We start from the raw sequence: 6,432 nt of genomic DNA on the forward strand, positions 1-6,432 counted from the left end.
AAGGGGAGACAATCAGCAAAAACAATCAATATGAGAATTAGTTTCCCAAGGCCACCCATCAGATGTTGGAATAATCAGGTGCAAGGCAGAATATATACATAAAACTGGAACTGGAACAAGGAACAAGGGTGTTTTCAAAGACTGGTAGGATCTCTAAAACATTTGTAAAGTACATGTCATTGATAAAGCTAAATACTCAAAGGTTGTGTAATACAACAGATTAATCATTGAGAAGAGTGAAATTATGCTGTTTTGAAAACTATGGCAGGTCAGATTTTCTGCCTAATGATATAAGAAGATTTCTCTCAAAAATACACATTATTTCAAAGACTTATTGGCTGTGAAATAAGTGAAGGGTATTTCAAATGGCTTGTCTGCAAAGAAAGGTGAGATGTAGGGAATCACAGAAAGTCGAGGGGAAAATATGTCAATATATACATTGCTATATGGTGAACTAAGCCTTAAGCCAGCAACAATGGAGAGGACCTGACCCTTAGAAACTTACAAGTAAGCTGGAATCTTCAAAAGTTCAAATCTTTATAAGTAAAAAGATTTATTAAAATGAATAACCAAGTGTTTTAATTGACATCAGATGATCAAAACAACAAACCCTGAGAACATAGAAAAAATATAAATAAAGATATGAGCAGAACTTAATACAACAGAAAACGTATAAAATTGAGGTGATTTAGTAAGTCCAAAGAATATTCTTTGAAAAGATTTAAAAGACACACTTTGATTAAGGAAAACATAAACATATGTAAAGAATATACAGAAAGAATCAGGACAATGTTATAGCAGAGAATATATGAAATGCCAGTAAATTTGAACATTTCTGTAAAGGGGACCATTTCCTAGCTCCTAAAGTTGACCAAAACTGACACAAGAGGAAATCATTGAAGGTCATCATGTCTGCCCTTGGCATTCTTGGAACGCCCTGGCCTCAGAATACAGCATCGGTAGTCCATGGTAACCTGCGGAGAGGGGGTGGGGCTGAAGGAGGTTGGAACACTGCCCTCACTGAGGGAGTGGGTGTGGCCATCTCTGCTGTGACTGAACAAAGGGCAGGGGAGCAGGGGGCCCAGGGCAGGGCCCTCAGAGCCCGGCAGGACCAGGGGAGTGTCACAAGCATTTGGCCCAGGCCAAAGGGCGCCTTCTTTGTCTGCACAGCTTCCCAAACACTCACATTTCCACTCAGGCCGCCCTCTTTGTTGAAGTGTGTGTGGAACGTGTCCTCGCAGTACACCTCGCTGCACAGCTAACCATAGGACTGGGCATCGTACCTTCCTGCCAGGTGACTGAAGTTCGCAGGCAGATGGGTCCCTGGGACCAACGCGGAGAGGCTCCTGCCCTGACCACAGGTCGACCACAGCCGCTGCCCCAGATCGGGGGTTGCAAAGCAGCCCTGTCTGAATCCCCTGCCTCTAGAGGGAGTATTGGACCAACACTTCTAAAAAATGGGGGCCTTGCGGGCAACTCATCGGAGGGACACAAAAAAATCTTTGCCGACTTTCTCCTGAAGCTTACGAGCGTTCACACTTAAGCCTTTTACAATGTCAGCTGTTTAGCTAAACATGAGCTCATGATCTAAATTTACACAATAATGAAGAAATCAGCTACAAGGGGAGACAATCAGCAAAAACAATCCATATGAGAATTAGTTTCCCAAGGCCACCCATCAGATGTTGGAATAATCAGGTGCAAGGCAGAATATATACATAAAACTGGAACTGGAACAAGGAACAAGGATGTTTTCAAAGACTGGTAGGATCTCTAAAACATTTGTAAAGTACATGTCATTGATAAAGCTAAATACTCAAAGGTTGTGTAATACAACAGATTAATCATTGAGAAGAGTGAAATTATGCTGTTTTGAAAACTATGGCAGGTCAGATTTTCTGCCTAATGATATAAGAAGATTTCTCTCAAAAATACACATTATTTCAAAGACTTATTGGCTGTGAAATAAGTGAAGGGTATTTCAAATGGCTTGTCTGCAAAGAAAGGTGAGATGTAGGGAATCACAGAAAGTCGAGGGGAAAATATGTCAATATATACATTGCTATATGGTGAACTAAGCCTTAGGCCAGCAACAATGGAGAGGACCTGACCCTTAGAAACTTACAAGTAAGCTGGAATCTTCAAAAGTTCAAATCTTTATAAGTAAAAAGATTTATTAAAATGAATAACCAAGTGTTTTAATTGACATCAGATGATCAAAACAACAAACCCTGAGAACATAGAAAAAAATATAAATAAAGATATGAGCAGAACTTAATACAACAGAAAACGTATAAAATTGAGGTGATTTAGTAAGTCCAAAGAATATTCTTTGAAAAGATTTAAAAGACACACTTTGATTAAGGAAAACATAAACATATGTAAAGAATATACAGAAAGAATCAGGACAATGTTATAGCAGAGAATATATGAAATGCCAGTAAATTTGAACATTTCTGTAAAGGGGACCATTTCCTAGCTCCTAAAGTTGACCAAAACTGACACAAGAGGAAATCATTGAAGGTCATCATGTCTGCCCTTGGCATTCTTGGAACGCCCTGGCCTCAGAATGCAGCATCGGTAGTCCATGGTAACCTGCGGAGAGGGGGTGGGGCTGAAGGAGGTTGGAACACTGCCCTCACTGAGGGAGTGGGTGTGGCCATCTCTGCTGTGACTGAACAAAGGGCAGGGGAGCAGGGGGCCCAGGGCAGGGCCCTCAGAGCCCGGCAGGACCAGGGGAGTGTCACAAGCATTTGGCCCAGGCCAAAGGGCGCCTTCTTTGTCTGCACAGCTTCCCAAACACTCACATTTCCACTCAGGCCGCCCTCTTTGTTGAAGTGTGTGTGGAACGTGTCCTCGCAGTACACCTCGCTGCACAGCTAACCATAGGACTGGGCATCGTACATTCCTGCCAGGTGACCGAAGTTCACAGGCAGATGGGTCACTGGGACCAACGCGGAGAGGCTCCTGCCCTGACCACAGGTCGACCACAGCCGCTGCCCCAGATCGGGGGTTGCAAAGCAGCCCTGTCTGAATCCCCTGCCTCTAGAGGGAGTATTGGACCAACACTTCTAAAAAATGGGGTCCTTGCGGGCAACTCATCGGAGGGACACAAAAAAATCTTTGCCGACTTTCTCCTGAAGCTTACGAGCGTTCACACTTAAGCCTTTTACAATGTCAGCTGTTTAGCTAAACATGAGCTCATGATCTAAATTTACACAATAATGAAGAAATCAGCTACAAGGGGAGACAATCAGCAAAAACAATCCATATGAGAATTAGTTTCCCAAGGCCACCCATCAGATGTTGGAATAATCAGGTGCAAGGCAGAATATATACATAAAACTGGAACTGGAACAAGGAACAAGGATGTTTTCAAAGACTGGTAGGATCTCTAAAACATTTGTAAAGTACATGTCATTGATAAAGCTAAATACTCAAAGGTTGTGTAATACAACAGATTAATCATTGAGAAGAGTGAAATTTTGCTGTTTTGAAAACTATGGCAGGTCAGATTTTCTGCCTAATGATATAAGAAGATTTCTCTCAAAAATACACATTATTTCAAAGACTTATTGGCTGTGAAATAAGTTAAGGGTATTTCAAATGGCTTGTCTGCAAAGAAAGGTGAGATGTAGGGAATCACAGAAAGTCGAGGGGAAAATATGTCAATATATACATTGCTATATGGTGAACTAAGCCTTAGGCCAGCAACAATGGAGAGGACCTGACACTTAGAAACTTACAAGTAAGTTGGAATCTTCAAAAGTTCAAATCTTTATAAGTAAAAAGATTTATTAAAATGAATAACCAAGTGTTTTAATTGACATCAGATGATCCAAACAACAAACCCTGAGAACATAGAAAAAATATAAATAAAGATATGAGCAGAACTTAATACAACAGAAAACGTATAAAATTGAGGTGATTTAGTAAGTCCAAAGAATATTCTTTGAAAAGATTTAAAAGACACACTTTGATTAAGGAAAACAAAAACATAAGTAAAGAATATACAGAAAGAATCAGGACAATGTTATAGCAGAGAATATATGAAATGCCAGTAAATTTGAACATTTCTGTAAAGGGGACCATTTCCTAGCTCCTAAAGTTGACCAAAACTGACACAAGAGGAAATCATTGAAGGTCATCATGTCTGCCCTTGGCATTCTCGGAATGCCCTGGCCTCAGAATGCAGCATCGGTAGTCCATGGTAACCTGCGGAGAGGGGGCGGGGCAGAAGGAGGTTGGAACACTGCCCTCACTGAGGGAGTGGGTGTGGCCATCTCTGCTGTGACTGAACAAAGGGCAGGGGAGCAGGGGGCCCAGGGCAGGGCCCTCAGAGGCCAGCAGGCCCAGTGGTGTGTCACAAGCATTTGGCCCAGGCCAAAGGGCACCTTCTTTGTCCGCACAGCTTCCCAAACACTCACCTTTCCACTCAGGCCGCCCTCTTTGTTGAAGTGTGTGTGGAACGTGTCCTCGCAGTACACCTCGCTGCACAGCTAACCATAGGACTGGGCATCGTACATTCCTGCCAGGTGACTGAAGTTCGCAGGCAGATGGGTCCCTGGGACCAACGCGGAGAGGCTCATGCCCTGACCACAGGTCGACCACAGCCGCTGCCCCCGATCGGGGGCCGCAAAGCAGCCCTGTCTGAATCCCCTGCCTCTAGAGGGAGTATTGGGCCAACACTTCTAAAAAATGGGGTCCTTGCGGGCAACTCATCGGAGGGACACAAATAAATCGTTGCCGACTTTCTCCTGGAGCTTACGAGCGTTCACACTTAAGCCTTTTACAATGTCAGCTGTTTAGCTAAACATGAGCTCATGATCTAAATTTACACAATAATGAAGAAATCAGCTACAAGGGGAGACAATCAGCAAAAACAATCCATATGAGAATTAGTTTCCCAAGGCCATCCATCAGATGTTGGAATAATCAGGTGCAAGGCAGAATATATACATAAAACTGGAACTGGAACAAGGAACAAGGATGTTTTCAAAGACTGGTAGGATCTCTAAAACATTTGTAAAGTACATGTCATTGATAAAGCTAAATACTCAAAGGTTGTGTAATACAACAGATTAATCATTGAGAAGAGTGAAATTATGCTGTTTTGAAAACTATGGCAGGTCAGATTTTCTGCCTAATGATATAAGAAGATTTCTCTCAAAAATACACATTATTTCAAAGACTTATTGGCTGTGAAATAAGTGAAGGGTATTTCAAATGGCTTGTCTGCAAAGAAAGGTGAGATGTAGGGAATCACAGAAAGTCGAGGGGAAAATATGTCAATATATACATTGCTATATGGTGAACTAAGCCTTAGGCCAGCAACAATGGAGAGGACCTGACCCTTAGAAACTTACAAGTAAGCTGGAATCTTCAAAAGTTCAAATCTTTATAAGTAAAAAGATTTACTAAAATGAATAACCAAGTGTTTTAATTGACATCAGATGATCCAAACAACAAACCCTGAGAACATAGAAAAAATATAAATAAAGATATGAGCAGAACTTAATACAACAGAAAACGTATAAAATTGAGGTGATTTAGTAAGTCCAAAGAATATTCTTTGAAAAGATTTAAAAGACACACTTTGATTAAGGAAAACATAAACATATGTAAAGAATATACAGAAAGAATCAGGACAATGTTATAGCAGAGAATATATGAAATGCCAGTAAATTTGAACATTTCTGTAAAGGGGACCATTTCCTAGCTCCTAAAGTTGACCAAAACTGACACAAGAGGAAATCATTGAAGGTCATCATGTCTGCCCTTGGCATTCTTGGAACGCCCTGGCCTCAGAATGCAGCATCGGTAGTCCATGGTAACCTGCGGAGAGGGGGTGGGGCTGAAGGAGGTTGGAACACTGCCCTCACTGAGGGAGTGGGTGTGGCCATCTCTGCTGTGACTGAACAAAGGGCAGGGGAGCAGGGGGCCCAGGGCAGGGCCCTCAGAGCCCGGCAGGACCAGGGGAGTGTCACAAGCATTTGGCCCAGGCCAAAGGGCGCCTTCTTTGTCTGCACAGCTTCCCAAACACTCACATTTCCACTCAGGCCGCCCTCTTTGTTGAAGTGTGTGTGGAACGTGTCCTCGCAGTACACCTCGCTGCACAGCTAACCATAGGACTGGGCATCGTACCTTCCTGCCAGGTGACCGAAGTTCGCAGGCAGATGGGTCACTGGGACCAACGCGGAGAGGCTCCTGCCCTGACCACAGGTCGACCACAGCCGCTGCCCCAGATCGGGGGTTGCAAAGCAGCCCTGTCTGAATCCCCTGCCTCTAGAGGGAGTATTGGACCAACACTTCTAAAAAATGGGGGCCTTGCGGGCAACTCATCGGAGGGACACAAAAAAATCTTTGCCGACTTTCTCCTGAAGCTTACGAGCGTTCACACTTAAGCCTTTTACAATGTCAGCTGTTTAGCTA

This window comes from Hyperoodon ampullatus (assembly GCF_949752795.1).
Source record: "Hyperoodon ampullatus genome assembly, chromosome: 6".
Taxonomy (NCBI): Eukaryota; Metazoa; Chordata; class Mammalia; order Artiodactyla; family Ziphiidae; genus Hyperoodon; species Hyperoodon ampullatus.